Genomic DNA, 10150 nt, shown 5'->3' with positions numbered 1-10150 from the left:
ACTGATAAGCTATACTTCCTAAGTTCCAACGTTTAAGAATATTTCCTCGAAGTTTGAGTCCTTCATATAAACGTATTCGTTGGAAAGTTATGGGGTTTCAGCTGACGTTGATGAAATACAATCTACAAAATCTTAATAATTTCTAAATTCCGAGCAGGGATACCATTGCGGCACCTTAGTGGCAAGATTGGCACTTTTCAAGTAGTGATACTTTGTGCCACTAAATTCTATATTTTTTTCATTTTTGTGTTAACTTTTTCTCGAATTGTGCCACTTTTCGTGCCACCTTTTTCTCATATTTTGCCACTTTTTATTTACATCCATTCATACTGTACTAGTTTTTGTACATCTTAATCCCAAATCCCATTAAGATTACGGATACCTTTATAGCACTTTAGTGGCAAGTTTGCCTCTTTTCAAGTGGTGATACTTTGTGCCACTAAATGCCCTACTTTTTACATTTTTGTGCAACCTTTTTCTCACTTTTTATTTACATTCGTTCATACTGTATTAGTTTTTGTACATCTTGATCACAAATCCCATTAAGAATACGGAAAGAAATCAGTGTCTTAACAAATAATCTTGTTTATGAGACGAAAATTATATTTTTTGTGCAATTTCGCCCATGATAAGAAGCCTTAAAGTATGTTAAGAATTTTTTTTAGTAATAACGAGTGGCTTTCCTGAAAATTAAATTTCAAAGAGTGTTTAAATTTTTATAAAATAAATTTTAATAAAATAAAAAATAAAAAATAAAAAAAAATGGAAAAAGGTATTCCAGAATTCTACACCGAAAAAAATATTGTCGCGAGGCCAAAGATTTCATCTCCTTAAAATTCGAATACGAATTTTGATTAGAAGAACGCATTTCTGTGATATAAAGTTTTTTCCTCGTTCCAAAGTCGATGAATTGTTTCACTGAATTCGTTTTGTCCTTATAATTAGCTGATTCGACTTAACAATAGGTATCATAACATGCATTTTTTTCGTACTAATGTCAACTTGACTTTAATAATTAAAAAACTTCTTTAAAATTGTCTTTTTGCATTTTGAATTCAATGCAAAAAAAGTGTTTTTTAGTTTATTTTAAAGACGTTTTTTGGGTTAGGTTATGGAGGATGACACGAATCTGAACACACAAAGAAAATTTCATTAAAAGTCAGCCAACGAACAATTTTCATTGATATAATGACAAATTTTCATTAATACAATGAAAATATTCGTTAATAGCACGCAACGTTGCGTTTATTTGCATAAAATTCGTTATATTAACGAAAAAATTCGTTGTATTAACGAATTTGTTTCATTGGCTGACTTTTAACGACACATTTCGTTAATATAACGAAACTTTTTCTATTAGTGAACTAGCGAATTTGTGTCCACTTAGACCATAGTTGGTCCATTGCGATTCCTCAAACTTCTTTCCATCTTCCTTCCCGTCTACTTCCGGCCGGAATGAGTCTATTGTATGATAATGTATCCTTCGGACGCTCCTAGTTCCTCCACCCCCCGAAGCCTTGATGAAGACGAGAATATTCCTCAGGCTGCATTCTCGCAAGTCGGTCATAGTCTGAAAGAAATAAGAGTCCAGTATCTTGTTTCTTCTGAAAGATAGTGCTGGACACTGGCACAGGAAGTGAAAAGAATCTTCCATAGCCTCGGAGTCCAGACACCACCTACAAATATCATCATTCGCTAGACCTATCCTTACCATGTGTTTTCCCAAGGTGTTGTGTCCCGTTATGATGCCTATCATAGACCTCACATCCTCTCTCTGCAATGACATCAAGACTTTAGAGTTCCTAATATTATTGTCGTTCCATATCAGTTTGGTTTCTTCACAACCAATAGAAGAAGCCCATCGTCTCTTCCATAAATAAGTCTTCATATTTGCTATTGATCCCGTAAATAAACAAGGAGAGCGGAGGAAAAACGCCCGAAATGACGTACCACCTGCGCTTTCCTTAGCCAGTATATCTGCCTCTTCATTCCCAGCTATGCCATAATGCCCAGGTACCCAGCACAGAGTTACATTATGCTGTTCAGTGAGAACCGTAAGCTCTCTACGACAGCGGCTGACCACCTTCGACCTTATGTTCGTATTGCTCAGGGCCTTTATAGCTGCCTGACTATTGATGAAAATGCTGATATCGCATCTAAATAACAGCCTCATCGATAGAAGTTCTGCAGCTTTTGTAATAGAAAATATCTCGGCCTGAAAAATGCTGCATTGTTCGTCCAACTTAAAGGACTCCTTAAGTTCCAACTCCTTGCAGTATATTCCGCTGCCTGCACCCTCGGCCATTTTTGAGCCGTCAGTGTAGATGTTGAGATTCCCAAAGTGTATCCTATTTTCATCCCAGTCCTCTACGCTCGGGATAATTGATTTCAGACGTTTCTTACTTGAAACATAGCATACTTTTTATTGGTCGAGATTTAATTTAGAAATTATGATAGCATATGAAGAAAAAAATCTGAAAAAAACGAAATTAAATTTTGCTTCCTAGAACCAAGCAAATCAACCCAAATTTAGAAGAGATATGTGTCTTAAAAATATCCTTACTTGATTTTTTCTTCTTTTTTCTGACAGATCATTATATTAGTTTAGGCGTGGTAATGTTAGGTTAGGTGTTAGCAGTCTGATATTTTAGACTCACTTAAACTATTCACTTCCATCAACTTCCTTCAATTGGTTCCAACCTATTCTATTTTTAGCTCATATACCTCCTTCATATAAATGAGTTAACAAGTCCAGATACCCCATATATGTAATCCCTAAGAGAAACACTCAGAAACGTCAGTAGCATTACTGAGAGAAGGTAAACCACCACTGATAAATTGGGACGAAGGCTACGAAAAATTTCAAAACCATTATGATGATGATCCCTCGTAGTCCAATACAAAGTTTGTCATAACTCATGAGTGGCTCCCGATAATTTTGTGTCACGTGTCCATCTCTAATTGTGACTACTACACCCTTTGCTCTCATGGAATTCTTCTATTCAGAAAATTGAATCTACACCATAATCCTGGTAATTTTTATTGTCTTCAATGTCTGAAAGTCTGTACTGACAGCACTCGCTACTCTTTTGTTTGTTAAAGCTTGATTTTTAACACTCTCACACCTTGGCCAGAAAATGAGGTCTGGACGATAGACATTTGGTTGATGTTTTGTTTTGTGTCAAAATAAATAATTACCATAAACATAGTCGGCAAAAGTCATTTTATAACTTTGACAGTTATCAACAGAAATGCAAGTAATCAGAGGCGGATGATAATATTCAGTGGGATAGCTATAAAGATACTATTTTTGGGCTTTCTACAGTCACGCTACTGCTTCCATTTCATCCTACTCAAATATTTTATTTTTATTGAAAGTGAAGACTTTGTGATAGACTCCAATGCCAAATGACATTTCGAACATGAAATGAAGTTGAAATCACAGGGAAAGGGGTTATCTGCTTCATTTCAATACGCATTGTTTGTAGTAATGCAAAGTCTTCAGCCAGGGAATGAGTGCAACATTTGGAATGTGTTTGCAACTGCTTACGCTGATATTGTCATAGTGCATCGGTGTAAACGGCATATAATTACAATTTACAATAATGTTAATGTTAATTTAAATTTATGTTAATGGCAAATCGTTAAAATTTTATTTCGGTTTCACAAACTTTTATAGAATTTGAAAATCTCTAAGAGTTTCTCTGGCAAAAATCATTACAAAATAGAAGTGAACAAATGCGGAAAGGGGCTAATGTTAGGAAGTCTCTGGAAAGGATAAAACAATGACTTTCCCTTTACATCGACACAAAAAAAATTAAAGTCTTTAGAAAATTTGTTGGTATTTTAGAAATGTAATCCCTCAAAAATTTCTTGTTCCATTCTTTTTCATTGAAATATTTTGCTAGTTTTTTGTCTGCCCAATGTTTTTTCTTCTTTTTCTATGGAAAATCAGCAGGTTGTCTTTATTACAACGATTCCATATTTCCCTCAAATTCTCCATTTGGTTGGCGTTTTTTATTCAGCTTTTCAGTGTGGTGTTACATTTCATTCAATTCAAACCGAAATCTTTTTTGTGCATTCTTTTCTTTTGTAAATTGCAGTTGGGTTACAAGTCAATTTCCACTAAATGACGGCCATTTATATTTTTTTCGTTCTTTTGCAAACATTTCTTGTTTGCATATTTTTGGTGTTCTAGGTAATACAAAAAGGTGATATGCACATTTGTTGAAGGCTTTGGTAACAAAAGCAAAAATCAAGAAAATTGAAATCAACATGTCAACACTTGGGCAAATATTTGGCACAACAGTTATTTGTTGGCACAACAGTTATTTGTTGGCACTACGAAACCAATGATATGTTGACAAAATTATATATATCAAATAGAATCTTGACAAAATTTTGTATAGAAAATAAAATTTTGACACAATTCTCTATAGAAATAAAATTTTGACATAATTTTACTGTACGAGAAATAAATATTACGTAGAAATAAAATTATGACAAAATTTTCTATAGAAATAAAATTATGACAAAATTTTCTATAGAAATAAAATTTTGACAATATTTTCTATAGAAATAAAATGTTGACACAATTTTCTATAGAAATAAAATTTTGAAACAATTTTCTATAGAAAATACAATTTTGACACTATTTTCTATAGAAACAAAATTTTACTATAGAGATACAATTTTTTTTACAATTTTCTATAGAAATAAAATTTTGACAAAATTTTCTATAGAAGATAAAATTTTGACAAAATTTTACTATAGAAATAACATTTTAACACAATTTTCTATAGAAATAAAATTTTGACAAAATTTTCTATTGAAGATAAAATTTTGACACAATTTTCTATAGAAATAAAATTTTTAAAAAAGTTTTCTATAGAAAATACAATTTTGACAAAATTTTCTATAGAAATAAAATTTTGACAATATTTTCTATAGCAATACAATTTTGACACAATTTTCTATAGAAATAAAATGTTGACACAATTTTCTATAGAAATAAAATTTTGACACAATTTTCTATAGAAATAAAATGTTGACAAAATTTTCTATAGAAATAAAATTTTGACAAAATTTTCTATAGAAATAATATTTTGAAAAAATTGTCTATAAAAATAAAATTTTGACAAAATTTTCTATAGAAATATAATTTAGACAAAATTTTCTATAGAAATAAAATTATGACAAAATTTTCTATAGAAATAAAATTTTGACAATATTTTCTATATCAATAAAATTTTAACACAATTTGCTATAGAAATAAAATTTTGACAAAATTTTTTATAGAAAATAAAATTTTGACACAATTTTTTATAGAAATAAAATATTTAAAAAAATTGTCTATAGAAAATACAATTTTGACACTATTTTCTATAGAAAGAACATTTTGACAAAATTTTCCATAGAAATATAATTTAGACAAAATTTTCTATAGAAATAACATTTTGACAAAATTTTCTATCAAAATAAAATCTTGACAAAATTTTCTATAGAAATAAAATTATGACAAAATTTTCTGTAAAACTAAAATTTTGACAATATTTTCTATAGAAATAAAATGTTGACAAAATTTTACTATAGAAATAAAATTATGACAAAACTTTCTATAGAAATAAAATTTTAACACAATTTTCTATGGAAATAAAATTTTGGCAAAATTTTCTAAAGAAAATAAAATTTTGACGCAATTTTCTATAGAAATAAAATTTAAAAAAAAAATTTCTATAGAAAACACAATTTTGACACTATTTCTATAGAAATTACATTTTGACAAAATTTTCCATAGAAATATAATTTAGACAAAATTTTCTATAGAAATAACATTTTGACAAAATTTTCTATCAAAATAAAATCTTGACAAAATTTTCTATAGAAATAAAATCATGACAAAATTTTCTGTAAAAATAAATTTTTGACAATATGTTCTATAGAAATAAAATTTTGACAAAATTTTACTATAGAAATAAAAGTATGACATATCTATAGAAATAACATTTTAACACAATTTTCTATAGAAATAAAATTTTGACAAAATTTTCTATAGAAAATAAAATTTTTAAAAAAATTTTCTATAGAAAATACAATTTTGACACTATTTTCTATAGAAATAACATTTTGACAAAATTTTCCATAGAAATATAATTTTGACAAAATTTTCTATCAAAATAAAATCTTGACAAAATTTTCTATAGAAATAAAATTATGACAAAATTTTCTGTAAAAATAAAATTTTGACAATATTTTCTATAGCAATAAAATTTTAACACAATTTTCTATAGAAATAAAATTTTGACAAAATTTTTATACAAAATAAAATTTGGACACAATTTTCTATAGCAATAAAATTTTGACAAAATTTTCTATAGAAAATAGAATTTTAACACTATTTTTCATAGAAATAAAATTTTGACAAAATTTTCTATAGAAATGAAATTATGACAAAATTTTCTATAGAAATGAAATTATGACAAAATTTTCTGTAGAAATAAAATTTTGACAAAATTTTCTGTAGAAAATAGAATTTTAACACTATTTTTCATAGAAATAAAATTATGACAAAATTTTCTATAGAAATAAAATTATGACAAATTTTTCAGTAAAAATAAAATTTTGACAATATTTTCTACAGCATTAAAATTTTAACACAATTTTCTATAGCAATAAAATGTTGACAAAATTTTCTATAGAAAATAGAATTTTAACACTATTTTTCATAGAAATAAAATTTTGACAAATTATTCTATAGAAACAATATTTTTACAAATTTTTCGATAAAAACAAAATTTTAATAAAATTTTCGATAAAAAAAATTTTAACAAAATTTTCTATGGAAATAAAATTTTAACAAAATTTTCTATGGAAATAAAATTTTGACAAAATTTTCTATAAAAATAAAATTTTTACCAAATCTTCTATAGAAATAAAATTTTGCCAACATTTTATGCTAATATCATACATAGATCCTTAGTGAAGGGAATTTTCAATTCGGATCCATCAACTTTAATCTTGATTTTATTTACTCTTACTTGCTAGCCATTCTAAGCGCTTCTTGTTTTTGTCCAAACATTTGTTGAAAACAGCATTTTCCTAAAAAAAATGCAATCAATTTTCCCAGCAGGACAGGTAACAGGAATGTGTATGAATATTTCTCTTAACAGAGAGGAAAACAAAATAAAATATCCTTTTTTAAGTCAGATGCTTTGTTAGTTGGCTGGCTGTTGTTGCATTGCAACTTACTTGACATTTCAATTTTCGGAAAAAAAAACTATTTGGCAAGTTGAGCGTTTTTTCATCAACGCTTACTTAAAGTATTAATTTAAGTTTGAAACTTTATCAAAAGCTAGTAAGAATGTGCTATAGTGGGATACTGAATTTGGGTACCGCCACATTTGATGGTAAATATGAAAATAGATTGACGGACAAACGGATTTATAGCTTGGGCATCGTGGACAACAAGGAGACAAAAGTTCAAAAAAGTCGAAGAATCGTAGCCGAATTTTGGTACGTAACCTTTAAAATGAACTAATACGATTTTAATATTTTAATAATTAAAAGCTGAGAAGGTGGGAGGTGTGAACCATTTTTCGGGATGACATTTCTTGCAATCAGCTCAAATCCTCCCTAATATTTGCAGCACTCGGTTCACTTATTTCTTCTCCTGATATCTTATGTGGAGCTCACGGTTTGAAACCAACAAAAAGGATATCGATTGCCTTCATAGTATAAATAATTTTTTCAATACCTTTATATTTGAGATCCCTCACAATATTTAGTCAATGATGTTTAATTTCTTTAGTCAATTTATAGAATATTTAAATTATCTTTAAATAATTTCATTGTAATCCATTTAATCGACAGGATGGATGGAGATCCTTTCCCCTAATAATATTATTCAAAATTTTAATCAAACTTCATTTTCATTCAATCATTTTTGATAACTCACTTGTCGACTCATTAAACATTCGCCATTCTCCATTTCTTTGCTGCTTTATGCTTCTATTATAGTATGCAGGCAAAGTTAATGACAAGCCATAAACCAATGAATAATAATCGTACTTTTCAAACAAACCATCTCCATTCCATTCAACGAAACAGAGATAGATACGGCATTTTGGAAAGAATTAAACTAAAAGTTATTATAAGATTTGTGCAAACTCATAATTTCTGTTTACGAATTCATTAATGATCACCGAAACTCCTGGCAAACTCCAGGACTCTAGTTTCACTCACTGATGAATTTATGAAATTATAATTAAAGTTGTGAAACAACGAACAAAACCATAACTGAGCACCGGCAAAACGAAATCCCAAATGCATAGAGAGAACGTAATCAAATTTCTTAACGAATGGACCAACAGTTCCATGTACATCTGCAACTGGTGAAAGACTCTTCGCAGAATATTTTCAGGATAACGCAGATAACAGACAAATAAAAAATGACCGCTTTACGATGACGTATCTATAATAAATTGCAATCATATTCTATCTCAACATTTAATAATTCAAGGTTGGAGCTTTGCGTTATTTTCCCATTGCTTTCTTGTCTTTGCCATGGCGGTTTCTGTTTCTTTTTAGCCTTGCTGACTTTATTAAGCGTTTTAAAACAACCCGCCATCTATAATATCTTTTTGCTCCCCCTTTCTGCTTTTTTTTATGTTGGTAATGAATAACTACACGGACTTTTGCAGCTCCCATTGAAGATGATGATGAATTTTATATAAAACACTTAAATACCTGTAATTTAACTTCTCAAAGTTAACCCATTGGCTTTTGTGATAGAATTACCCCATAGCGGGAGCGAGAGATGAGTTGGTCTAAGTTTTTAAATAAAACCTTGGAGAAATAAAAGTCTCAGTTAATTTCAATACCCGTGTTCCATTGGTGTTGTTAGGTCGATGGTTGAGGATTTGTTCTTTTACTGTTCCTTTTTGGTGTGTGCAACAGCAGAAGCATTTTAATTTAAATTGACTTCCCAATGGTAGAACATCAGTTGAAATAAGTTGAACATCATCTGGTGTTTTTGGCGATTTCGCTAAAAACGAAAGGGTGTTCCATGAAAGGAGTGACATAATTTTTTAAAGGACTTATAGGAATGTAAATAAAAGAAATATCTTCTACATCTTAAAAGCAAAATATGTATCCAAAACTCCATTAATCATTTGTTGAGTTCATTAATCACGAGCCCTTCTTTAAATTAATCCTTAAATTTCCACCAATTCCTGCTGTCATGTAGGTCCAGGTTTACTATCGTTTCTTCTAACAAATGAAGAAATCTGTATCTTGAAAAGCTTTGTACTATCGATGCCCTCGCCCCACGTCTCCACAAAGTTTTCTCACTTTATTCATATCAAGGGAGCCACCGTGGTGCAATGGTGAGCATGCCCGCTTTGCATACACAAGGTCGTGGGTTCGATTCCTGCTTCGACCGAACACCAAAAAGTTTTTCAGCGGTGGATTATCCCACCTTAGTAATGCTGGTGACATTTCTGAGGGTTTCAAAGCTTCTCTAAGTGGTTTCACTGCAATGTGGAACGCCGTTAGGACTCGGCTATAAAAAGGAGGTCCGTTGTCATTGAGCTTAACATGGAATCGGGCAGCACTCAGTGATAAGAGAGAAGTTCACCAATGTGGTATCACAATGGACTGAATAGTCTAAGCGAGCCTGATACATCGGGCTGCCACCTAACCTTATTCATATCAATGTGTGCTCAACCCAGTGTGCCCGTTCAGAATTCGCACGATCCTACTGATCGCCATCGTACTCTCATGTAGTTTCTGTATTTTCTCGGTTTCTTAGTTATATATATCGTTTCATTTCTGAAATACAGTTATGAGCCTATTGTGACATCAAGGCATCCTCATCATTGTACCCATATGTCCTGCATTTGCAGACTATCGTCAGTCCAGGTAGATACAAATGTGCCCCCGTCAGAATTTCCACAGCCTTACTGATGGTCCTCATACTCTTTTTTAGTATTTTTTCCATTTTCCGATGGTTTTCTTGGCGTCGTCTTTCAGTGTCTTCTTCTCGAACTCAGGCCGAGTTGGCAATCTTGCAGCTTGAGACGTTTTGCTCGTATTCCGGTATGTCGTGGTACCATGATGATTAAAATAATACCATGTCAAAAGTAACCGATTA

This window comes from Haematobia irritans, chromosome 4 (genome assembly GCF_050003625.1).
Source record: "Haematobia irritans isolate KBUSLIRL chromosome 4, ASM5000362v1, whole genome shotgun sequence".
In the NCBI taxonomy this organism is placed as follows: domain Eukaryota; kingdom Metazoa; phylum Arthropoda; class Insecta; order Diptera; family Muscidae; genus Haematobia; species Haematobia irritans.
Note: the sequence above shows the minus strand (reverse complement) of the source record.